Source organism: Xiphophorus couchianus, chromosome 23 (genome assembly GCF_001444195.1).
Source record: "Xiphophorus couchianus chromosome 23, X_couchianus-1.0, whole genome shotgun sequence".
In the NCBI taxonomy this organism is placed as follows: Eukaryota; Metazoa; Chordata; class Actinopteri; order Cyprinodontiformes; family Poeciliidae; genus Xiphophorus; species Xiphophorus couchianus.
In genome coordinates, this window is record NC_040250.1 from 12,772,349 (window position 1) to 12,799,769 (window position 27,421).

The 27,421-nt window shown below is 37.5% G+C and overlaps 2 long non-coding RNA genes across 2 annotated transcripts in view; one reads left to right on the forward strand and one right to left on the reverse strand.

Moving 5' to 3' along the window:
- On the forward strand, nt 1-17,141 carry LOC114139263 (uncharacterized). Its single transcript, XR_003594408.1, has 3 exons — nt 1-294; nt 12,609-12,712; nt 16,696-17,141. It is a non-coding gene; the product is annotated as an uncharacterized LOC114139263 (long non-coding RNA).
- LOC114139267 (uncharacterized) overlaps nt 12,605-27,421 on the reverse strand; it is a 25,137-nt gene continuing 10,320 nt past the window's right edge. The window contains exons 2-3 of the long non-coding RNA XR_003594412.1: nt 12,762-12,766; nt 12,605-12,705 (exon numbers count right to left, since the gene is read on the reverse strand). This is a non-coding gene — a long non-coding RNA (uncharacterized LOC114139267). The remainder of the gene's footprint in view (nt 12,706-12,761; nt 12,767-27,421) is intronic.

A 27,421-nucleotide genomic window follows, 5' to 3' on the forward strand; every position in this document is an offset into this window, starting at 1 on the left:
TCTCAGGACTTCCGGTTTGCCACATCGGAGAGGCTGGCGCACAGGAGTGGTCCTATTTTTTACTTTTGTTCAGTTTTTATCGGTCCATAGTGACTGTACCCACTCAGCATAATATAACAGTAGTGCAATTATGAACGGAGAGATTACACAGCCTTGGCTTTTTACGGTAATAGTTTCCTGCAATGGACGGCAACGCTGACAGTATGGTGGCTGCGGTGTTGCTATGACATGTTCTGCAGGGAAACGGCCATCTTTACAAAGGGAAAAGGAACCAGCTTGAACAGCTTCAACCAGGTGAGTTCATGGGAAGACCGGGCGTGATGAGGGGCTTGTCTGAAAGTGTGTCAGGACGGGAGGGGCAAAAGGGAGAGCGGGAAATATGTGGTCCAATAGGCTAACGAGCTAATTTCATTTTCGTACACACAACTGGGGAGATTTGGAGCACTTCAATTTGAAGCTGTTAGTTGAACCCGTTTAAACTCACCATTTGCACTGTAGTTACTTTTTTTTCCAACATTTTCTTGAAAATGTGTTAGCTGACTGTTCAGAGTTGCAGCAGTTACAATAAATTATGTTGTAATTTGCTTACATTGGTGTTTGCACTAAACTTAACATAGTTTTGAATCATTGACGTTACTATTAAATGGCTACTCTTCTGTGTAGCTGTTAGTTTGACTCCTCTGTGAGAATATTTGCCCGATTCTCCAAACTGGGATCACTCTGACTGCTGTCTGGCGCAGGGATAGGTATGTAACACAAAAACTGTCAAGGTTCTAGCACTAGTAGTTTGTAGTTTGCTAGTCTACAGATAAATTAACTAAGAATAGGAGATGTCTGACCACTTGAGATTTTATTTTAAGAAAGAGCTGTTGGGGCCATGTTTTGCAGTGATGTAACACAAGTGAAAATGTGAAATGGAAACTGTTCTTATTCCTCCTGAAACTGCAACTGTTGATGGTCATTTTTGGCTTAAAAATACCACTCAAAAACATGAGTGATGCTACTCAAACTAACGCAGAGCCACTTCACGGCATCTCCACCATTCATAGTATCACAGAACACCGCTGCAGTGGCCACTGTATTAAAGCAGAGCTGACACCATGGTGAAGGCTCCGGGGTGCTGGCAGGCTGACTGACGGCTCTCTGATGGATGTGACAATATTGCTGAACCCGGGGAGCTTGTTAGAGCACAAACTTGCTGTGTGTTTGTGTCTGAGAGATCCTGGTTAAGAATCATTTTTGCTCTTCGTGGTGTGTTGTTTGCTGCACAACATGTGTGTGTGTCCTTCTTTAGCAGGAAACACCAGCTTGGTTCTGTTTGTTTGTCGCCCACATACGAGTGCCTCATTGTGTTCAGCAGGTTTTCTGCTCGCTAATCAGGTATAGAAACCTCCTGCCGGGAAAATAAGAGTCTAGTCTGCCCCGGGAAAACAATTCAGCCATCATCCCACCATTATAGGCCATGGCCATGGTCCTAATTTATCTCCCAGTCTGCCACTTGTATTTTGTCCTCCCTTGTCCTGGAGGAGAATTTCGAGCAGAGCAAGCTCTGGCTCTTAATAGTCCTCCGTGCCTCTGACACAACAAACAAATGAGGACAGCAAATCTTTACTGCCAAGTAGATTTACTTTTGTCTGTGGTATCACCTCGCTCCCCAACCACTCATAAGATTACAAGGAACAAGCTGCAATATTGGATCTTTTTTGTCAACTCTGAATGTGCTCTCCAGCTGCGTTTTCATCGCAATAAATCTGTGAAGCCTTTTTCTGCTTGCTTAAATCCTTCGACAACGCTGCTGATGCTCCTCTCGGAGAGGGTAAAAGTCATGAGCTGGAAATAAAGGATAAGGTTGGGATTTTCTGCTTGGTTAAATGCTTCAAAGAACTGATAAAGAAGAGGCTGGTGCTACACATTCTTCTAAAAGCAAAGAATCAAATGAATTGCAGAGCAGTAGCAGTTTTTGATATATGGGCAACATGGGCAGTTGCCCAGGGCGGTATTAGTTTACAGGAGTACCTCATTAAAATTGCTTTTTTATATTTGTCCTGAACGGGTTTTGGATTGTTTAACGATTCGCATGGAGTCAGTGAAGATTCGGCGTACCCCTTTGTTCAGTAGGTGCACCCCGTTTGCTGCTGACGGATGCAGCAGGCTTCCTGACTGGGTTGTGCAGCATTTTTCCTCATCTCAAATCTGAGATTATTTCCTGGATTCTAATTGCTTTTCAGGAATGCATGACTGTTTGATGGTGTCAGTCAAAGCTCCTATATGGAGCACCCCATATAGGTGCTGCACGCCTATATGGGGTGGAGCACAAATTAACCGTTTACATCTTCTCTGACTTTAGCAAGAGTGCTTTAGTTACACAATAACACATTGCACAGTTTGCAACTTGGAAATTTAGGGAAAATATGTCTTTGTAAACTGGAAGAATTTTTGTGTATTTATATCATAGGATCAGGCACAGAGAGGAGAAAAAGAGGTGCTAACAGGCAAACATGAGCACAACATGTTTTGTCTGCACAATGGCACTGGTATGTGACATTTTAAAACGCGAGCAGAAGAATGCTCAGATCAACCAATTTCTTACTGCAAAATGCTCTAGGACAGGGAGTACCTCTGTAGATTTCATAATAAAATTAGGTTCTACTTCCAAAAAGACTTTATTTCACTTGGACCACCTCACAGTTGTGTTCATTATGCCAGCCACGGAAACTTGCTCAGCGCTTTTCTTCCTTTTATTGCTGTAGCATCCTTGCTTCTGGCAATGTTGTTATGAATCCATTCTCAATGTTGTGGTGAGATACTAATCATTTTAATTGTCTTTATTTGTAGTGGAGAAAGAAAATGTTTTTAAGTACATTTTCATCATGTAAATTTCCAGTTTGAATTTATTTAAAATAGTTTTTAGAGGTTTCAGTATATTTTAACAGCATAACGACCACTTATACAAACAGTCCTGCTTTTGGACAGCAGGAATCAACTGGGATCCACATACAAAACCCACACAAAATAACCTGTAACCTTGAAAAACGTTCAACCTTGTTTTGAGGTGAGAGATTTAACTACCGTCACCGCAATGTGATGGCCTATTCTCCTTACATGTAAAGCTCCTAATGATTGTAATCCATCTTATCATTAAACACCTCATATTCTATAGTTGCATTACTTTAGGTTAAGTCCACTGGAGAATAAACTGACCAACTTTCTACACTACTGTCTTCATTCTCATTATACTCCATTTCTGTTTTGCATATAGTGCTGCCGTTAATTGTGTATTTCTATGGCTTTCGGGGTGTTTATTTACTTTACTTTCAGCTCCAAGTTGATCCTACACAGGTTCTGGTTCCGCTGTACAATTATCCTGTTAAGACTGTTTTTATAATTTCACTGCATACTCAAGAAAAGGACGCTGCTTTAAAGTTAGTACCTAGTGCTAACTTATTGTCACATGTAGAGTGTTTTTATCTGTTATATTTATTCACACATTACCTGCAGTTGTTTTCATCTATGTGGTTTTATTAATGTAGCTTTAAAATGCCGCATTATTCCACCTTCCACAACAGTGGAACTTGTTGTTGATTCTCAGTCATGCAGAATATGGTAGATATTAATTTGTTAGGTCAATTTATTAGGTACGCTAGCTAAATTACTTTTGAACACAAAGATTAAATTAGCCAATCAAAAGACACTCAATAACCTTAGGTGTCCAGAGGTACTGATGTGGACTTGATAAAATTCTAGCGTCAGAATGAAAATAAAAGGGGATTTAGGTGAGTTTAATTTAGTCTGAGTACTATTGCCAGGCGGGCTGGTCAGATGGATTTAGAAATTGTTGATCTACTGGAAACACTGAGAACAGTCAGAAAACTGAAACTATCCAGAAAATGCCATGTTGCTGTCAAATGAGATTAAGTAGGCTACTTTGCAATGATAAACATACAACAGCAACTCTCATAGCCACTTGTTACAACCAAGGCATGCAGAATACTATTCTTGAATACCATTCTAACTCATCAAGACTTAGATCCTTGAAGCAGATGAGCTACAGTAGCAGAGAACCTTATTGGGTGTCACTTGTGTCAGCTAAAATCAGGAAACTGAGGCTATTGTTCAAAGCAGCAGGTTCACCAGTATCGGGCAACAACAGATTACAAAAATGTTGTCAGGTCATATGAATCTTGATTTCAGCTGCAGCATGAATTCTAATCCTAATCATGCAGTGTCAAGATTAGGTGTTAAAAATGTAACAGTAAGGAAAACTGACAAACTGTAGCGACTGTGAGATGTTCTCATGTCAATTGGACCAAAATTGCTAAGGTATTTTAACCTTAATTGAGGCTGTTCTGAAAGGAAAGGAAGGAGACACTAGTGAATTGTGTCTAATAAATAAATAAAGTTTACAACAGCACAAAAAATTCATTACTCTTTCCAGGCAGAATCTTCAGTCCTAATCCACAGTTGTGCTTTTGTACTCACAGTGACGAGACAAATTCTGGACAAGAATGGCAGCGAAAAAAGCAGCTATTTTCCAAGAAAAACATCAAGGAGTGGCTGATATTCTGCAGGATGGACACACAGGGACAGCAGCAGACTGGGGCAAAGTGATTTTCTCTGATAAACCTTCTTTCTGATTTTTTGGAGAACAAGATGTAAGCATCTCTAGGAGACTAGTGTAGCTCCAAAAGGGAAACGTGCAGATAAAATAAATGTGTGGGGTTGCTTCTCATCAGGGAATGAGCTTCTACCCAGTGTGCCTAAAATCACTGGTGATAAATAAAGAGGAATCAAAACATTTTCCAGCAACTGAACAGTTTCCTGTATGATGATAGTAAAATGGCTCAAATGTCAAAAAGCCTGATTAAAATATTCAGCTAATTGTATACTTCTCTGCAGCTTATTGAGTCAGTTTATTTGGTAAAGTGATAAATGGCCTTAACATTGCTTTTGACTCCAGGTAGCATATACAAATTAGGTAAAAAGGTAATAGGCATATTTGGGTGTAAAATTGATTACATTGTACTAGATTCTCATTTTAGATTTAAATCTACTCCAAGAAATATGCTACAACAAAATAAGAGGAAAACCCAAAAGCAGAAAGCTGACAGTTCTTTCATGAGAATAAAAGGTAAACGTGCAAAAGATATACAGACTCTAATCAAAACTGAAAGAAAAGGAAAGTATGCTGAATAAAAACGAACAGATCCACAAGATCCAATCCAGGAAATGAGATGAGGAAACAAGCGGCTAGTGTGAAGGAGACAGCCAAATAAGAACTAGAATTACAACCACAGATCAGGTCAAAATACAGCTGGTTCTACTTTCAAAACCAAGTCAGTGCAAATAAGCAGTCAATGTTCCTATAATCCAAACACAAATATAATTGGTCAGTTTTTCATGCTTAACACGCTCCTAAAGGTGGCTTTTCCCCTACTGTGTAGGAGAAGGAGGCAAAGGGGCTTTCTTTGTGTGACCCCTGCCTGGAAATGAAGCCATTTTAAAGGTCCATAATCTGTTTATGTTCCCATTGTCCCATTTTTGTCCGGTGGATCGATCCAAAGCTGCTTTTTCTGGGGCCTTATCATGGAAACCAGAGGGGGAGACCCAATCTAATTCTGCGCTCCAGCTATATTCCACAAAGCAATATCACCACGCTGTGATCATATCACATCCAAAGAGGAAGAGCAATATTTCTCCATCACTCCTCTGTTCTTTCTCTGCTCCAGTCCTCCACTAATGCCGGCATGTTCTGTCTCTCCCAAGGCTTCGCTCTCTTATTGGATAGAATAAAAGGACTTCAGTCAAGTGTTGACGTTCGGCTTCACCGCGAGGCCCGCGGCTCGTCTGAAAGCGTCCTGTGGGGGGGGGAGAGTTCCTCCACACCATCTGTCATATAATTTGATTAATTAGCCGTTAGTACCACTGTTGCCCCCCACAGTGGGACCGAGGGTCGGCACTCGTCCATCTCCTCATCCCTCCGTCTGTCACACGCAATTTCTTGGAAGCGTCTGATCAGATTTTGATGAAACTTCAACAAAGATATCTGTCTCTTCTCTGACAAGACAAATATTTAATATTTTTCAGTTAATTTAATCATCTTGCGTCCAGAATTACCATGTTTGGGCCTTGAGGATGTTTAAAAGATGTTTTCAATCCAACACAAATTTTTTGGCATACACATGTTGGCTCAGATGATGTCTCCATGTGACATCATAAATGGTTAATACCTGTAACCTGACAAGTCTTTCAATGCTTCCTCCCCATGGTTTGTCTTAAACCAGGCATGTCCAAAGTCCGGCCCGAGGGCCAATCACGGCCCGCGGTCAGATTTCATACGGCCCGCAGCTTCGGTCTTATAATGTATTATTTATGGCCCGCCTGCACTGTCAAACAGAATAAATAAATCATAAAACTTGAAACTGTAATTCCTCCTTTCACCAAATGGTGGCAGCACCACTTTAATACTATCAGTCTCTGCCTCCGTGCAGCGAACCGCTCTCCGTTCATTTCTGCCATGGCCACTGCAAAGAAAACAAGTTTACAGTGAGGGCCGCCGCTTTCAAGAGAGATGGGAATTATAACACTTCTTCACTGAAAATCAAGCCAATTGTGCTTGTCTAATTTGTAATGAGACGGTTGCCTTGTTTAAGGATTTCAACGTAAAGAGACACTACCAGACTAAACATGCTAACACATACAAAAAGCTAACAGGAAGTGACCGTGCTGAAAAACTGAAGCAGCTCCAAGCTGCACTGGCATCACAACAGCGATTCTTCACGCGGGCCTGTGAGTCAAAAGAAAATACCACCAAAGCAAGCTACGAAGTGGCCATGTTAATAGCTAAACATGGCAAACCTTTTACTGAAGGTACATTTATCAAAGACTGTTATGAAAATGGTGGAGAACATTTTGCCCTGAGAAGAAGCAAGAATTTGCGAATGTTTGCCTGGCAGTAACAGTGTGGCACTGAGAGTTGAGGACATGAAACTGAGTATTTTGAACGGTAACGTCTGTCACTATCAGCAGTGAAGAGCCAATCGAACATTTATGGCACTTAATTTTATTAAACTCTTGAGTAAGATTTGGTTATTACTGTTGATGTTATGAACCTGTAGATGTGACAAACTATTACTTTCTGAAAGATATTGTAAATGACAAGAGCAAAATTCACTTGTTTTAAGATTTAATAATAACAGACAACTTTGCATTACTTATAACTCCTGTTTAAAATGTTCTTGAGGCAAAGATATTTTTAAACTCATGTAAATTTAAGGTATTTCATACAGTTTGTTCAATGTTATCTGACTCTTCAGATATGAATGAAAGGCAGAATTTGTGTTTTTAGAGTTATTCTCATCTGCCTGAGTGGCTTATATTTGGTTATTTTGTCATTTGAAAAATAAAGATAATTGTGACAATGAAAATTGTTTTATAACGGTGTGTATTTGCATGAAACTTTTGTAGTTAAAAAATGTCCGAACAAACTATTGGCCTCCGGGCATCTTCACTTTATCAAATCTGGCCCTCTTTGCAAAAAGTTTGGACACCCCTGTCTTAAACCATCATTATTCATGTGATGTGTGATTTCCTTCATGTACCGAATAGCTCCACAATCAGGCACTGTGATGTACATCCACCTGGAAATATCACAACCATTTTAGATTCATGGAAATCTACAATTATTACCAAGATATTACCAAGGTCTCCGTATGGGTCATGCTTTAGCCCTGCGTCACCGTCTCTCCCCAGCAAATGATTTTTTTCAGTAGGGACAGTGAAGGTGGTCAGAGTTAATGGGAAGGTGGGTGCAGCTAAATACAGATCATCCTGGAAGAAAACCTCTGAAAACCTGCAAAAGACTTGACTTATATCCAATTTGTGACAAGGCTTCAAATTAACATCCACAGATGTTCTTCATAATCTGACTGAGTTTGAGCTATTTCACAAGAGAAGATGGGGAAGAATATAAGCTGTACAAAGCTAGTAGGACCATGTTTTCAAAGCAGAGCTTTCAAAGTGTGGGAAAGCTAGCCCACCCCTCAGAGAGCAAAGAGGCAACTGCACCCACCCCATCCCAAATGCATTTTCACTATTATTTCAGAAAACTTTTTGCTGTTTCTCTACTTGATGTTCCTTTCATATACGTTTAATTGTCATTGCAGGGTTTACCTGCTTTGACTATTCGTAACACCACATGATATGATGGTTCAGCTACCTTTTCATTTACAGTGACAAAAGTATAAATTATGTTTTGCTGTGAGTGCAGTTCAATTAACCTCCTGTATACCCAAAACATAGAAACCCCAACTTTACTTAATCATGGTCATACTTGATTCTTTTTTTATTTGTATTTTTCTTGGCCCAGTTTAGTGAAGTTGGTATTTCTATTTTTTTTTTTTTCTCATGCCACGCTCCCTGAAGTGCACACCAAATCTTTTGATTATTCTTTGTAAAAAAAAAAAAAAAAAACAGAAACCATTGCTTGTATTCCTTCCACTACACAATGATCCATTACTTTATATTGGTCATTATAGGTCAGTGCATAGTAATGCGTAATTGTTAGACCATCTCACACCAAATAAGCAGTGAATATGCACTGAGGTTTATGGTTGTGACGTAGATCTATACATTTCCAAGGCACTGTAAATGCAGTGCTGAGGCACCGTCCAGACATTGGCAACTGAATTGAACACATTGCGTATGTGAAATCTGGTACGTCTTATTTATCATCGGTTTTCATACAGCATCTAAATCTGGCCAAAATGATCCACATAGATTCAGTTGTTCACACCCACAAATATATATATACTAATTGTAATATATTTACATATATAGTTTACACCTTTATTTTAAAATTCTATTGAGATGTCTATCTCACAATAATTGTATTCTTTGTTACATTTGAAGTTGAGAAATTCTTTAAAAAGTGTGAAAGAAAGAAAAGCGAGTAAGGCAGAAAGAACATAGCCTATGTTAGAGACGAGTGATGACCTTATGTTTTTAAACACTAAGCTCAGGTATCAGTGTAGAATACAATGGCTGCACCACACAAAAGCAGTGATGGGAGAGTCACTTTCTATGCGAGATCTCTGATGAAGTCAGAAAAAATGTAATCATAGAGTAGCAGTTTAAAGAAATCTGAAGCTTAAGTTAAAAATTTCAGAGGGAATAACGATGACCTTCTGTGATTTTATTTGTCACATTTCTTCCTTTTGCACTGAAATGTTCACTTCTCCTGTTTTATTATTTTTAAGGATATATTTTTTATTTGTTTAGTTCAAATCCATGAAAGCAATGAGGGGTTTTTATTAAACAGGTTTCAATATAATTTCAATTATATTTTTATTTATTTTTCAGATAAAACAGGGCTGATAGAGAAACACAGAAGAAATGAAGAAACGTTATCTTTTTAGTACAAAATTTCAGCGTTTTAAAAACAGGAGCAATAAAGTCGACAATATCCCTCAGATCCTGCAGTCATTGAGACACAAATTAAAAATATGTTACGCACCAGCTTCAGTGATCCTGGTAATTAGACCCAGTCAAATCCTCTCTGCAATGCATCACAAGCTGGTTCCAGATGGAGAAGCACAGGTTGCCAGATTTCAATTCAAAAGTCAAATTTTCAACAAAATGTGGAAATTACTAAGATAATTTACGGATATTAAACATTTTCTCACCCGTGCAAACGTGTAGCTGTATTTTGATTCATCAAGTACTGGATAAGGGCAAGCTGCAGCTTTTTACAGCGTTTATAAATTCAGACGGCCCAGGGAATATGAACGCTTAAGCACAATCAGTTGAAAAGCCTAAAGCTTTAATAGCTGAAAGAAACGGCATATTTTTTATATTTCTCATTTTATTATTTGCCTCATCTGTACCACAGACATTTTTCCTTATAGAGTGACTTTTCAATCACTCTGAGAACCTCAGTTGAGTTTATTAAAAATAAATAAAGACAACCTAACATACGTTGATTGTACTCCAGTGACCTGAACAGTCACTTGATCTTGACCTAATGTTACGCCTTTGGCATGTGGTGAAACGGGAGATTCTCATCAGCAGCCAAAAAATCTGCATCACTTCCTTGATTATGTAAATATGGATCAAAATCTCAGAGCAAATTTCCTACCACCTTTTGAATGTATGTCATTAAGATGACTGCTCTCATGTGAAAAGATACAATGTACCTAAGGGGGTCGGTGAGTGTAGCGTTATTGGATTAAAGATTTAAACTAACTTTTCGCTGAAATGTAAAGAAAAAAATTTAAGCTTTAGATTTCTTTAAGCTGCTCTGTCCAGAGGTTTGAGCATTTAAACACAGCTGCTCACTAAGTGACTCAGCTGCAGCTTGAAAGATTTGCCCCGTGGTCTGTGTGGGCTGATGTGAGCCATGTTTGATTTGATACTGTGCGACTGAAACGCTGGATGTCGGATTTGTGCGTCCCTACTGGAGAAAACGGGCAGCTTTTGAAACCTCACCTGCTGAGGATCAGCAGGTTCATCATTTAGCCAAGGAGGCAGCGGGAGAGCACCGTCCCTCGCTTTTTGACCAGACACATAATTTCAGTTGATTGCAACATTCTTTTCTTGTTAATGTGTCTTTTATTTTGGCGGACAAACACTCATCCCACCTTCCTTCCCACAGGAGCTGGGTTGGCGCTCTCCATGCCAGTGGCTGTGAAAAACAGCACATTTTTCATTAACAGGATTACCGTCCAACAATAAAAATACAGACGAATGAGAGTGAGCGTTGTGTTACACGGGCTGCCAGTGAATTTAATCACTATCCATTCCCTTTTTTTTCTCCCCCTTTTCTACCGCCAAGACGTGAAAGCCAATCAGCCTACTCCAATATGTGCAGCATCTCTGTGCCAGAACTGATTGAGACTCTCAGCGAGCGAAAGCTCAGCGGAGGAATGTTCTGGCAGCCTGCGGGGCGAGGGCGTTCGTTTTTGTTTTCTGCTTGAACTAATTCAGCATCTTTTCATACAAAAGGACTTGAAACAATGGATCATATCAACCTCTGAGCTTGTCCTTCGTGCACTCAATTTCCACCTGTTGTCCTGGAATAAAGAATAAAGATGGCCTACAAATTCCTTCATGGGGTTTTAATGTAAGATGGTAACAATGTTTTCTTGAAATGTCTCTTACGGCAGCTTTAAGTTCCTATAGATCTTTTGAAATTTGGGTAAATCTCTTTAATGGTGTATTTTACAGTGCATTACTGGTTTTGATCATAGTTCTGGTAGTAGCTAAAAAAGAATCAAATATTGGTTAAAATTAAAATATATGTTTATATTTTGCTGACAGAGTAACGGATACAGTTTTTTTTATCAACTAGGCTACACAAAATTATTGTACTTATTGTGTAAATGACTACTTTTAAGTGAGTTTCTATTTTCTTTTCATCATTATGAAGACCAACACAAATCATCTTATGTTATGTCTGATGTCAAAGAAATTGATTTTCCGTTACTTCACATTTGTAACAAAGGGAAACAGAAATACATGTTTTAATTGAAATTTCTTTCTTTAAGTGCCTTATTTAAATGCATTTTGTATGGATTTTAGAATTATCTATATGTGAAATCCACATTACTTATTAATGTGGATTTTGTTTTTGCTCAGAATAAATTTCCTCAAATTAAAGGTTTGAGGTGTAAGATTATCTGCTGCTATGAAAAAATATTAGATGCAGTTTCAGTCCATTTAACTTATAACATACCTAATTAAAGTAGCTGTCACCTCAGAGTTTGATGGAAGACAAGCACATCCAATTCATGTCCAGGTTTTTTGCTCCAATTGCACTCAGATTAGTCAACCCATTTTAGTACAGTCCAGTTATGTTCTCTCATTCAGTTTCATGAGTTTCGTAGCTAAGCCCCAAATTATTGTTATCCCTGACATATTTAGGTTTAAAGTAATATTTTAATTTTATCAAGATGTTTGTTCAGACTGTATGTGATGTTTATGTTTTGGAGAAGCCCATCCAGAGTCCTGACTTCAGTTTGATAGAAAATATGTGCACAGAGCTAAAGATTAAGGTGATGGCAAGGCATACTTCCAACCTCCAAGACTTGGAACTCAACACCAAACATAAATTGCCAAGATTTCTGTAGAAAAATTCATTTAAGAATCTGCTCAGCAATTCTTAAATGAGTTAAGTTGAGGTAATACCAATAAAGACTTGCTTGGGATTTTTTAAAATGTAAAAATGTAAATCAAATCTATTTTTTTAAAATCAAAATTGCTTTGAAGTTTTTTTTCTTGTATTTATAAAAACAACTTCTTGATGAAATTAACATAGTTTTCAATTACACTGTTTTGAGCTTAAAGTTAATTTCAATTGTAATTATAGTACAGTACAAATACGATCACATGATGATTTAATGCCTGTTGGTAAAAAAATAATTAGAGCTTTTAAGCATTCATTTAGATATTTTTAACGCACCCATAGCAGTAGTGCCAATAAAAGAAGAGGTCTCGCAATCATAGTCTGTAACTCATGCAATAACGGCAAAATGTGCAACAAATGTAAAATCAGCCAAATTTTTCAGTGGAAAAATTGCTGTCTGTGATCTTGGTGTGTTGTGCTTTCTCTTCAGTGGAGCTGCTAGTTTCCACTAGAGGGCAGTGCTGGGTCTAATAAGCCCATCAGCAAGAGAGCAAGAGAAGCTGACTGCCAGTTATTTGAGTGTCAACCTATCAGGTACCTATTTCCCGTTGAGTTTCACTGGTTGGTTCCAGTGTTTTCTTACCTATGCTAACCTGGTTCCTTGTGCCGTGCTCAAGGTGAGGACACGTCATTCCTCTGTGGTTTCTTCAGAATTCTCCATTTAAGCTTAACTTTAACTTTTGACCACATATTAACCAACACATGTCTGGGATATAAGCTTTTAATATTTTGCAATTCAACGGTTGTTAAATTAAGCCAACATCTATAACAAGCAGGACACTGAGTCTTTAAGAGTGAGATTGGATGTCATTTGTCTAAGTGGCCTTATGTTTGATTCATTGAAAAGTTAGTTACTGGAGTTATGTCTCCAGGAAAAGGCAAGAAAAACATAAGTGCAAAAGAAAAAAACTTTAATTTTTATTGGACAATGTGAAATCCAGCAGGTTCGATGAACAGAGCCCCAATCTGAAGGGCGAACTGTAATTAGAATAAAATCGTTGCAGTCTAATGTGCTGCAGAAGTATCTCATTGGGGAGACTTTGAGGAGTTTGAAATGACTCAGAGACACGTTTTGCTCTCTTGTGACATAGAAAATGTGCCTCTGTAAAACTTTCTTAAACACAGAGCCACTCCAAACAGAGCAGATGCATGCATCAGGGAGAGACTGATCAGTCAGAGCAGCAGTTTATCTGGGTAATACTGACGGGGATTCATCAGGAATAGTCAACTCTGACTCCTCTTCCACAAAGTTTTGTTTCATAGAACAGAGAAACAGATGGGAGACGCAGCAGTGCAGAGCCCAGATGTTCTGAGAAAACAAAAAATAAGCAGCAGAGCCTGTACAGACAAGTTCCCCTTTCAACAATCAGACAGTAATTTAATTATTTGTTTGTTTGACTGACAGATTCATTGTGTGCTTGAATCTGCCTGCAAGATGATGGTTATCTCACCTCGCTGCTTTATATACAAGTTTGGAGTTCTTCAAACATGGATGTGCTCTCTTTTTTTTCCCGATTTGATGTATGCATTTTCTTCTTTATTAGATGAGACTGCAATGGTATAATTTTCCAAGTAACAATGTTGACAGTGTTTACAGTCATCCAAGTAAGTTCAAGACTGAGAGAATGTTTAAAATTAAATGTTAAAATGCCACAAAATCAGTGTTAATCATTGAATTTCAGCTGTAACTGTGCCTGCTATAACATATACTCTTAATATATCACACTTGACTCAGTCAATTTCATCTGCTCCAGTAACAAGCACTAAATACAGAAAAAAATCCTAGAAAATTTTGAAAGGTGTCAGTGCTGTGTATTGCCAAAAAACTATAACATATCGCTTCTTTCAAGCCCGATAGGAATCTGGAACACACTTTAACAACTAACTATACAAAACTGTTTCAAAGATATTTTTCCAAGGCAGCTTTGCATGAAGAGAGATGGACATCACTTACCTACTAGCCAGGCTGTGAAGTCTGTTTTTCACAACCATAAAAAAAAATCCAAACATCAAAAGGTTTTTAAATTAGTGGAAAAGATTAGAGGTTGTTTATTTGTGTATTCAGCCATCACACACAGGTGACAGACAGCAACAAATGGGGAAGAGGAAGTACTGTTGCATGCTTTGTAATAAATATTATCTTAAGCATGTCCTTCAAAATACATACAATTGCACAAGTGGTTTGAACTTTTTCAAGTTTGCTGTCAACTAGGTTGGAAAAGTCTGAAACTAGGACTCGAGTTGTACCTGAGTTGCACAAACAAAGTCTCAAGACCTGGCCTGACCCAAAGAGTAAAGACCAAAAATCTGATTTATTTGTTTGTTCTAAACACTTAGAAGTGATTTAAAAAAGTATCCTGCTCTAAAAACTCTCCAGAGTAAAGAGTTGACTATATATGCAAAAGATGAAGACTCTAGTAAGTCTTCTTCTTGAACTCACACTTTGAAGAGTTGAGAGTTGATATGAACTGGTGCTCTAAAGGTTTGAGACTTACCTGGAATGTGCTCCGAAGACTAAAGAGTTGTCTTGAACTTACTCTCTAAATATCAAAGACTTTCCTTAGACACACACTCCAAAGACCTGAGATTTGATTCAAACTTATGCTGTAAATACATCAGACTTGGCTTGATTCTGTGTTCTAAAGGCTCAATAATTCGTTTAGACTCATACATCAAAGACTTAAAACCTCAAACTTAACTTGGATTTGAGACTACAGCAATGCAAAAATAAGCATCCTTCCATGCATGTTTTGGAAATCTGAAAGAATAGGTTGGCACACAGGTGACGATAGATACTGACAGCTAAGCTGCTAATAGATCATCATCTTTGCTTTTATCACATCTTAAAGTTTTAATACTTCTACACAATATTTCTAGAAAAGAAAACAGTCCCCTCCATGCTTTTGTGGGAGTGTCTGCTCTTTTCCAAGAGATATTTTCAAAGTATTTTCCATTAAAGTATCCAAATGCTTCTGAGAGATCAAGTGTGACTGCCATTATTGTTGTTCTTATGCTGCTCTGACATTTGAAAATCTTTTTTTTCCTGACAGGTCAGGTATTGTGTTTTCCTGTAAGGTTGATAGTTCAACTTTTAACAGTTCCGATGAATTAAACATTGTGCTGTCTTACAAAGATAAGAAGTAAATGTAGAAGAAATATGAAAAAATTTTTCATCCAACAAACAGCCTTCCAAAAACAAAAAAACTGTCTATGGGTGCTGTCAGAAGTTCCATTCACTAGTCATGGACATGAATATCATATTGTTAACTTTAAATTATTTATTCAAACTATTGTTTTTCCATCTATGACGAAACAACATAGATGTTAACTGTTAACTGATGCCTAACAGTTAACAGTTGGTATTTTCTCTCATCTTTTCCCGTTCAAATACTAGAGTATTTGAACTCGTTTTCAGTCACATTTTGGCCAAATTTAAACAATTTCTGAATGTATGGTTGTGTTTGAAAAGTGATTCGGATTCATCAAATGGTATAAGCAACTGTGACTAAAATGGTCAACTGACAAAAAAGGTAGAATTTTGATCATTTCTGAGCTAAGTTAAAACAAGGATGGGCAAACCTTAAAGAGAAAATTTGTCCATAAACATCCATTGGTGTGGGGTAGCTGTTAAAGTAAAAAGCTTAATAAGGTAGAGATAACCATCTCTATTCCTTAATTCATCAACCTTGTGCATTCCTTTAGTGCCACTGGTTGTGAAACGGGCTCACAGCATGACATACTTGATCGATGGTACCAACTGCATGTCATCATGACCGAGTAGCTCAAACTTTGTCTATTTGATATAACTTGACAAAATTATTTTTCCATTTATTCCACAGTCTTTACAGAGCAAGGGGTCCAGCTTTTTTTATTTTATAAAACCAATTTCAGCTTGTGACGAACAGTAGCAGAAAATGTTTCAGTACTGAGCTCTTTTCCAAGAGATCCACCTCCTATGCTTGTGTGATATCTAACCTGACCCTGTATTTTGAACTTTTCAGTTTTTCTTTACATATGTGAGATATTCATCAGAGTTTCAGAACAACTTGTTGCAGCTTACATTTGTGAGGGAGGTGAGAATAAAAAAATCAGTGAGCCTTATGAAAATGTATGTTGCTTCACCATAGAAACCAGGTCTGTAAAGGTCTCTGACTGAACTCCCGTCTGATTCAGAGCTTATTCAGGCTGCAGCCTTACTGAACTTTCGAAACTGAGCCCTGCTGTATGAAGTCAAAACAATATGCCGTGTCTTTCAATATTCACATCAACATTCCACTTTTTTGGAGCTGCAAACTTTTCAGGAAGAAACTTTAAACTTGCTTCAGGCTGTGACACAGCTGATGGGTAGTTGATTCAAAACAAAATTGCATCGTTTCAGCCCGTCATGCATTTTTGTCAATTTAAATCCACATTTTTTGCCATGTTGTATATAAAATGTTGTTTGTGCTGCATACAAAAAGATAGCTTCTCTATTTCACGCTGTTTGTAATTTAGACCGTTTGTGTTGCCTCACCCAGGTCTTTACAAGCTGTACTCACGGACATGAATTTTCTATCTCTGAAGCCGCCGAAGGTGATTAATGAGACAAAAACCAGACAGACTGTGGAATAAACCCGAGCGACGCCACCGTCCTTTGAAATTCAGCTTTCTCCAGGTTGCATCAGAAAGATGTGAAGCAGATAAATGAACGACTTTTGTTCGAATTGTCAAAAACTGTCACAGGCCTTGTCTGATGGGTGCTGGGACCACCGACTGGGTGTGTTTGGCTCACACTCTGATTTTGACTGATTTCTTGGCATTTTTGAGACAGATGGGATCAGAAAATCAGCCCTGAAGTGAAGAAAGTCAATGAAGCAACAATGCCCTCGGCTTTGGAGACAAAATATTTACGTGTAAACTGTCATGTTTTCAGACTTTTTGGTGTCGATCACATTAGATTAAAGCCAACTCTGGTTCCACTTCACCCTGTTTGCTTAAGTGGATTCCTAGGAAAATCGAGAGCATCAGTGTGACAAAAACTTTTTTGTTTTCTTCTTACAAGTCAAAATGTATTTCACTGAGATGATTTAACCATTGCATTGCATTTTGATGGTTAAATATAAAGTATATATGAAATCTATAACATGGAAATCAGTCTCTATGTACACATGAAGTCAGTTTTCAGGCACTCAGAAAGATTTTTAATATATACATCGTCTGACTCCTCTGCTACGGAAATATAGAATAACTGCTGAGTTGGGTCAAATATAGGCTGGGATGTAAATGGTAACCACTTTCTCACATCACATGATTGACAACATCAGTTGTGGCCATATTTTTCCAACTTCATACTCACAAATGACAGAAACTTAAACTCCCACTTGAAATATAAAAACATTGATAGGAATCTAATCACGCTTTTTAAGAACCTATTCATGACAAGTTTGAAACACTTTAAATGTCATTTTAGTCACTTCAAAGTTTTATTATTTGAAACCAAAAGTTAATTATTTTAAATAAAATAGTTGGAAAAGGGATAGTGCTTTAGTGGTGGATAGGTTAGGATGGTAGGGTAGGTAGAATGATGATGGCTTCTTTAACTAGATGTTAAAGAGAGAAATTTTAACTTGTCTTTCTATAAGACAGTTCCGCAATCTTTCAGGCCAGATGGTAACAGCACTGTAGTTGCTTGTAAAGGAGCACTAAGGCCACTGTTACCCACTAACTCAGCTCTGTGAATATCTCTTGGTAGCTCATTAATAGTTGTTGGTTCACATCATCAATGTTCATTCTTGCATAATTCACTCTGAGATGTAAAGAAGACGTCTCTCGAAACCTTCAGGGTTTCTGATTGTTTCCTTAAGAACAGGAAATGCTCGATCATCCTCAATGAAAAAAGAGCTTTTCTTTGTTTGGAGGTGTTTCATTCAAAGTGACATTTGTATGGTCTGAGTAATCAGAATATATATTGAAGTAGTCTTTAAAAAAATGCTTCACTAAGTTTACAGATCTTCAATTACTATCTCTTTTAAGACAGTTAGATTTGACAAAAAATAAAAAAGAAACTAAATACCTATCACACTGTTGCAGATCTATAGGACAATACACATTTAACATTTCTAGTAATGCTGTCTTACACGTTATACTGTGTAGTATTCATAATTGGTTACTAAGCTGAGCAAAGCTATCAGATTTTTTGACATGCCAAAAAATTCACCTTCATGAAGAATAGAATAGAATCTGGAATACATTTTTATTGTTGATTACAAGAGCAATAAAAGGGGTGTGTGTGTGTGTGCTGCTGTTTAGCAGCACACACACACGCCCGCCCACACACCCCCACACACATATAAAAAAAAAACAAGTAACACAATTAACACATAAATTACCCCACTAGAAAACACTGTAGCCTCTTGTAGCTGTCGGACGTTTTGGTGGACTTCTCAAAAATTACAGCTCTTCCTCCTTTTTTATTTTTCAAAATATTCTCTTTAATGCTTTAATTTACTTTGAGAAGATGTAATAATCTTTACGTTTAATTGTAACATGACCCAGAGCTTTCTTATCTATGCAGGATAATTATTGTAGTAGTAAGTCCTCCTTGCTTCCTGGACCTTGAATGACACTTGCTATAAAATGGAATAAAATGTAAAATCTATATTAAAAACCTGGAGGAATGAAACCAGACAATCAACAGGAAGAAGTGGCCTTGGGAAGCTCCTGAATAGATAATTACCCAGAACACTGAGAGAACCGGTTGAAGATATGACGAATAGAGAAGAATAACAATTTTCTAAGATCCTGTCTGGTCTAAAGGGCAATGAGGCCTTCCAGCCGAGCAGAAACCTTGTAGTTAAGGACATTTAGCGATGCAATTAAAATTGAGTGTTTTATCTCTATTCCTCTTTTTTCTGCTATTATCATCTAAAAAGTATCATAAATTGAAACAAAAATAGAAATCAAATGAATTATAAATATGATTCATTTATGGTCCAACAACGTTTTTATTTACTAAGAATTATCTCTCCAGTCCACAAAATGGAAACATCAAACAAAAAAAGTGGAATAGATTAACTGTACATAACATTCAACATGTGACTGAATTGTCAGTATCTCTGCTTTTAAAATAAACAATCGAAAGTTTCCTGTTTGTCCTCGAAGTGACACATGACACCCAAACATTTTCACCAAGCAGTTAAGTTTTCAGCAGCAGGAGCAGAGATCTTTTATTCATTGTGGGCCATCGCTGTCGCCTTGACACCCTGCTGGCCGTGGTGCCCTGACAGAGACAAAGTGAAGAATGGCGGGATGTCTCATTTCCTGAGTCTTCCTGATAAGCTTTAGTAAAAGGGTTTAAATGGCAGTGACAGGTGTCGGCCTGCAGACTTCACTTTATATCACTCTGCTGTTAATTTTTTTCCTTGTTATCTCTCTTCTTCTATTTGTTGCTGTCCCTTTTTCATTCCCACTTTGTTCCTCTTAAACTTGTCTCTTTCATTTCATTTAGTGAGGGGTTTTTTCCTCTGCTGATTGTTGCTGCCTGAGGCGAGGTTGTGCTGGCAATTGTTGTTCAGAAGAAAAAAGAAATATTTTCTCAGCTGATGTATTCTTTTTTTTTTCCCATCTTGCCACGATATTCCTCCCATGCTTAGAGGATTAGATTATTTTGGTGCAACATCCTCAGCTCATTCTTTTCTTTGCACAAAAATCTCTGGAGGAGGAGTAGCCTTCTTTCTGTGTTTTTTTCCCCCACTGTGTTGTTTTTATGTTCTTTGAAAACATATGGCAATATTGACATAGCAGAAGAAGAATTCAAAATATATTGTCAGCAAAATAAGGGGGTGGTTCAGTCTTTGTGATCTGGCCCATTCTGAGAAATCCAACTTAAAATTCATTTCCAGCAGCACTTACCTTGAATTGATCTCTTAAAAAAAAAGTCTTTTCATCTATAAACTCCACTTCCTGACAATAAAACAGTGAGAACAGCAACAATAGCTTTAACTGCTCACAAATTCATATTTGACAGATAAGTTTTGAAAGACAGTAAAATACTTTGAGTTGTGAAAGTATTATTTGGATGTGCTCTAGTGCTAGTATTTAGCTTTTCTTAGCTACTTTAGTTTTACTTATGTCTAATATATATTTTGTAACAAAATACTCCACTTAAATAATAAAAACACAACTGTAATAATAGCTATCTGCTAAAATGATTATTATTAGTATAACAGTTTATTGAAATACAGGCAATCCCATAATTTTGAAATTACCATCTAGTATGTATTGTATGTCATTTTAGAATTTATCTTGCAAATTAGGATATTAGTTAAAGGACTACATAATTTCTAAAGTAGCACAGTAACTATTGGCATAGATTTTCAAATTTTAAGCCCACGTGCCGTTTTTCCATTGTATTTCCCAGGGGTGAGGGCTAAGGGGTTTTAAGATACTAGCCCTTTGAAAATTTTCCATTTGGAGTTCACAAGAATATAAATTCGCAGCAACAATGTAAAAAAGGAGCAGTGTCATATGAAAATAATCCATTACTGTTTTCACAGGTCTAACATTGTAAGATTGACCTGCATAACAATTCAGCAGAGTGGTAGAGTGGCTTTAATTTCCCCAGGGGGGTGTTGAACAGCTATTCTCTGGCCGACAGTCATCTGGAAATAAGCCCCAGTCATCATTCGCGGATTTAAACAGCCAATCCAGATTCAATATTCAATCCGCATTTTCTGAAGAGAGGGATGAACGGGAAATACATTTGACCTATTTTATTTGTATCTACAGAAATATTAATAACAGGACAGGGATGTGAGAGAAGGATTTTAGTTGCAAATTGATCAGAACGAAGGCAGGCAGCTGCTGTTAGCAAATCAAGAAAAACACTTTTCACTTTAATGAGAAGCAGCCACTTCAATCAAAAGGTCAGAAAAGCATGGGGCTGTTTTAATGGTAGAAAATATCAACTGCTCAGATATTCAGCAGAAAGGGGGAAACATCTTAATTCAACTCTCCACCTTCACAAGAAAGTAGGCTATTAAATAAAATCAAAAGTGGGTTCGAGTCAATACAATGATCTTTACATAATAGTTTGAGGGTGTATGAGTTTACCTTTACGTGTTTACATTTTAACATCAGGATTTGCATCCAGTGCTGATACAGAAATGTGCCTCCAGAGAATGTCTGTGCTGGGCTGGAATCAGTTGGAACATTGCAGCTTTCAGCCCAGCCATGGGGCCAGTGTCCTACACTTACAAGGGTATCTGTAGTTGAGTGGTAGCTTTCAGAACTCTTTTTAATAGCAGCATAAAATGAAATATAAACCCTGTCAGTCTAACATTTTAATTGCCTGCGAGGTGCGCCTCTGGCATCAGGAAGCTACAGATACTGGGGAAGAACTGGTATAGTAGATCTGTCAGCTTTAGAACATCATAATTACAGCTCATGAACATGATGAATAATGTGCTGAAATGTTTGCTATATAAGCCATGATGAGAAATGTCCATAAAAACCACGGGTCAACTGGGAAACAGAATGTCCATGAAATGACATGTAGTGGACCAAGTGGAGAAGAGGGATGAAAATTACATTCAGGTCTCAAAATATCTTCAATACTGACAGGCTGAAAGTGTAAAAGGCAGTAAAATTCACAGGAGACAATACAGACATAATCAATACATCAATGCAGCATTTTGCATTTGCTTAAGGCGGTTGATTCAAAACAAAAGGACTACAATCAAAGCATCTTTTTTAATTTCAAGTTAAGTGCAGGCCTTGTTCTAACTTATGTGCAAAAATAGCTATGCCTGACTGTAACTAGCACTTAAGTTTGACTTATGATGTCTAAGAGAAACTAATAATTCATGATTAGTTTTGAGATTTAGAGATTATCCATCTCTGAAAGTTTTGAAACCAATTTGAATAAGAAACTAAACTTGACTGCACTGTTTCAAAACGTCTGGACTATGGAATTTACGTATGTTTGGACTGAACTGTCTATTTTTGTGAAGTACTCTGAGATTATATGGTTTTAACTGGCACAGTAATAAACATAATTGAAAACTGAATTGAATTACTTGATGACTGCACAGCCAGGTCATACTACCATGTTCATTTAGATGTGAGAGAGGATATGAGAAGGTTTCTCATGCCAAATAAAAAAAAAAAAGAAAAGCTGTTTTGGTTTTTATTCCAATTTCTCAAAGCATTAGATTCCCAGAACTTTTAATAAATCAAAAATATTTCTAACCATGTTTTACAAAAAAAAAAAAAAAAAAAACAATACACTGCTACGGTTGGTTGGTGATCATGTTTGTCTTGGTCAGTTTGTATTAACCTTACTGAGAATTAATACACTTTACAGTGTGATGTGTTTATAGTCTGTATATTCCCACTGGTGAAAAATGGTTTACCTTAAGCATACATGGGGATGGACGTGTCAAGAGGTCAGGCGATAATATTTTTAATAATCAATCAGATTTTCACAAAATGGCAGCTGTGTCAGGGGTTAACCAGCAGTAGCCTGAGGAACTAAATGAAATTATCCCACACAGTGAATTTTTAATCATTGCATTGCTTAAGTGATTGGAGAAGAAAAACCTGCCGAGCTTTTTGACGTTTGCTACATTCACTTATTAATTTGTAGATATGATGTTCAACGTTTTGCATAAATTTCGCATTCACTTTCATCCTCTCTATATTGTAAGTTTTAATATTCTAAAGTATAAAAACTCTCAAACCGATTCTCTATGTATGAAGAAATAACAGCCTAAAATTATGTTTTACACAATAATTTAAGTTCTCATCAGAAATTATTAAACAGATTTGAAAACCTTCCCAAGGGAGTCTAAACGCTAAACAAATTAACGGTAGTTTGCAAAATGCAACATAAAAAAAAAAAAAAGCTAATTGTTTGGTAATAACTAGCAAAAAGATATCTCTGAAAAAGTTTCATTTCACCAGCAGTTGTCTAGTTTAAGTTTAGAGATTGTACCATTTGCATGTCTTTGTTGTCTTTATCTGTTTTAAATTTCAAAGTTGAAAAACATGGATTCACTTATTCACTGGACTCTTTCTGAAGCCACCAGCTTCAGAAAGACGTTTTATTAACAGTCTAAAAGCATCTACCAGGAGAACAGGGTGTCTGCTAAATATTACTGCATGCATGTTTTTTCTGACAAATCTGACAGGTGATCTCATTACAAGTGTCTGCCCTTCCCACGCTGTATCGAAGCCCATTGTGAAACTGTCACTAAAGGAATCATTTCCAGCTTTAATAGGCAAAAAAATAAAATAGAAAGTTGGAGGTAGTTTTGCCAGTTATTAATACCTCTGCCAGAAGCATGATCTAAGGCAATTTCCCATGAAGAAGAACTTTGTACTGAACCTTTCTTGATTTACATTGAAATTTATTGAAAATGTTCTAGTGGTCCTTCAGATTCAATGAATAAACTACTGTAGAGCTTAAAGTCATAAATGAAAATACACCAGTGAATAGGTACAATTTAAATGGCCAACCTTTTCCTCTTAAAAATATGAGTCTGAGTAATCAGGTTTGTTTCCTGGCACTTAACAACTTCGCCTGCTGAAGGAAGCGACTTCTCACCTCCGCATTGCCTGCTGCAAGGTCCTAATAAGTGAGAATAAAGGAAATAAAAGGCGGAGGACGTGCGAAAACAAGCCTTATGCCTCATGTTCTTCACAGCCACTTCTTGTTTTAACCTTAACGACTGCTGTCCTCTGACAGGCGGCTTGTGCAGAAAATGTGAGAAGAACTCGGGGCTGAAGTAAAACGAAGCCAAGGGTAAATGGGAAACATCGTCCCAGAAAAGGTTTGCCCTGTTCGCAGTGGCAGTTCGTAAAGGGCAAAAGGTTTATTACAGAAGCTAACATGCAGAGGTTAAAACAAAAAGAGAGATTGGATCAGAGCATGTGTGTTTCTCCTGGCTGTTCTTTATGGAGTGTGTACATGGCAAGAGAAAAAGACAGCATGTTGACAGACAAAAGGATTCAATCTGATTCTGACAAAACAAAGTACAGTAGTTTGTTGTGAAGTTTGTCTCACTGGGTATCACCATTTTGTATCATAAAAACAGCTGGGTGGATTTCACTTTATTAACACCAGCTCTCAAATTCTGTTTACATGTTCATGTGTTTCTTTCTAACACTTTGACTTAAATAATTACTGTAGCACAACTAAAAACAGTGTTTTCTCATAACTTTAGCGTGTGGCAGTGCTAAATGCAAAGAGAGGAAAAGAGTAGGACAAAAACAATACATATGAAGGTTTGATTTTCAGGAAGAAAAATTTGACTTGGAGTTTAAGCAATTTCAGCAGTTTCAATTATTAGTTTAGTTTGAGTTTCAATTAACAATTTGGCATCATGATCCCAGATTTTAAGTTTATTAAGATAAAAATTCGATTTTTTTTTCTTGTACGTTTTCTTTTATTGAAACAGTGGATATTGAATCCTTTCTGAACAGACGGAACCCTATTGCCTGCAGAACACTGCATTCAAGAAATAAATTCAGAACAAAGCTAGATAAAATGATGACAAAGTCAAATGCTGAACTGAAACAAAAACTCTTAACTCTGATAAAGCATAAATATATAATTCTACTAAAGGACCAGGTGGACATACCAGAGAAAGAGAATGATCTTAAAGCCATATTTTCTGGTAAAGGTTTGATCTTCTCTGTGAGTTTCTGGAAATTATCATATTTAGGGGGGAATTTATCTGTTGCAGATCACTAGATTTATCATTTCCCTGTCCTAATATCACTGGTCTAACTGATAAATGTTGCTTTGTAGAGGCTGTGGATCTTGGTGTTTGAATTCTCCCTGATGATCAAGAGGACTGCTTTTTTGAAACTTCAATCTGCAGCATGAAAAGCTCTGAATGTCGTCTGTGCTTATGACCTGATTACTCAGTCTTCTTCGAATCTCTGCATGGTGTCCTGGAAGGATTGCCATCTGGGGATTCTGTAATGATTCTGCGAGTGTTAAATCTCTATTTGGGCAATGATTGTGTTACCTGGAATAGTGTAATAAGGAAGAATGGCTTTCCTGAACTCAACCTGGGTGGTGTTTTGTTATTGGACGTGTGTGCTAGGCGTGGCAATTTCCATAAAGAACCCCATATTCTGGCATAGTGGAGCAACTTAAATCATTCTGCAGCACGTTTTATTAATCTGTTTTGATCATTGCAGAGATAAATCACAAAATTTGTTGAGGTTCTCCGTAGTATTGCAAATCAGGGGAGGATGTGAAAAGAAATTTGTTTCAAAGAGACAGAAAATAATTGCGAGCAGTGGTCTCAAACTGTAATCCTCAAGGGCCGGTGTTCTACAACTTTTAGATGTCTCTCTGCTTCAGCACCTGGGTCCTATAGTAGCTCGTTAGCAGAGGTTGGCTGCATGCTACAGAGGCAATTTAGGCATTTAATTCAAATGTGTAGGATAAGAGACACAACTAAAAGTTGCAGGACACTGGCAAGCAGTAATGCAGTTTGAGACCACTGCATTAGACTGTTAAGCATGTCTAATGCAGATCCATAATATGAAAAGTAAAACAAAAATATGATACAAATGTGTGTATGAAATGCTTATGAAATACACTGGGAGAAATGTCATTTTTGATATACTATCTCGGAAAGATGTATACAGTTTAGAAGCAGAGAGCAGATAAGCATTGTCTTGTTGTTTAAATTAATATCCACATTAACTGCCCTGATGTTTTGACCTTTGACCTCACCCTCTCAATGACATGTTGAACCCCCCGGCCCCCACCGCTTTGTTTGCTATCAGAGGTATCCTCAGAGTGCCTGCCTGTGGTGTAATGAATTGCCCCAAGCACTGATCAAGGTCTGAAGGTCAGCTGGGAGCTGGAAGCTGCACACTCGCCCTTTTTGTCGACTTACCCACATGCAGCACCCCTCCCTCCGTTCCCTTACCCCGCCCTCCCCTGCTGGGACCATATCACAGCATAAATGGCTCAGAAGCAGCAGAACTGTTGTTGAGGTCACCATCAGCAAGTTTACATTCTGCTTACACCAGATTACCAGGACTCATCAGTAAACTTCACCCTTCTCCTCGACTGCAGCCTGCGAGCCATCTGTGGAGCTCTGCAGTGCCCCAGCTCAACCGGGTTATTTATATATTTTAGAAACCAACAGCTTTATCTCATTCGTTTAATTCTGATTAATGCTGAGACAATTTTTTAGATTTTAGAGAAAGATTTTACAGCTAGTTTTAGCATAAAATCCACCTTCTTCCCACAAGGTATGCAAATGATGTTCCTTCCAGCCACGTTGTAATACCATTACTGTTCTCAGAGCTGCAACATGAGGAAACTAAAAGAAATCAATATTTGTACTCTGTATACCTCAATACAGCCTAGTCAAAATACCTTGCAGGTAGGTTTTCAAAAGTTCATTTCAGATTTTTCAACCAATCTTCAGCAAGAATTCAGTCAGAGTTCAGCTTTCGATCTTCCTAAGAATCAGTTTGCATAATTACAGAACTTAAGAGCTCCAGACAAGCCACACTGTTGTTCACTACCAGTTTGGTTTGTTTTGAACATGCCGTTGGTTTCCTCTAAACCTCTTAGGTAAACAGAAGTTACTCTAGCAAACAGGAGAATGTCAGCCATCATACACAACTGCCAACATTGATCATTTTATAGAACGAGGACAAAAACATTTCACCTGTCAGGAAGCTTTGTTTGGCTTGTTGTTCACAATGATGACATCTCAGGCTTCTTGCAATTGTTGCAGTGGAGCCAAAACTTTAGCTTAGTTTATTTAAGCTTGTATGTTGGATAAAAATGTACATCTCTTTAACCATCTAGTTTCAGTACACTCTGGATCATTTCTTTTTTTAATATCATCATCAGCTGTTTCAGTGCTGCTCAAATGCTTCCTTCTTGTTGGCAACAAAGTTGATTTGTCTGCAATATAATGTCCTTTTATTGTAACATATTCATTGCTTTAATCAGATTTGATTTGTATCAATTGGTTTTGAAATACATTATTGCTCAAAGTGAAGACGTTTAAGCACCTCAGTCATAAGCTGGTGTGCAAAACATTGTGGCAGATTATACTTAGCTATTTGGGAGAAGGCAAAACAGGATGCATGTGTGGATGGTGTCATGGGGTGGTCTGCCTGTAAATTGCATGCTTGTGGACAAGAGTCCAAGGATTGAACACTTTTGTTTATTTTATTACATCTGGCTGGCTTACAAAATTTCCTTGTATGGCACTCTAT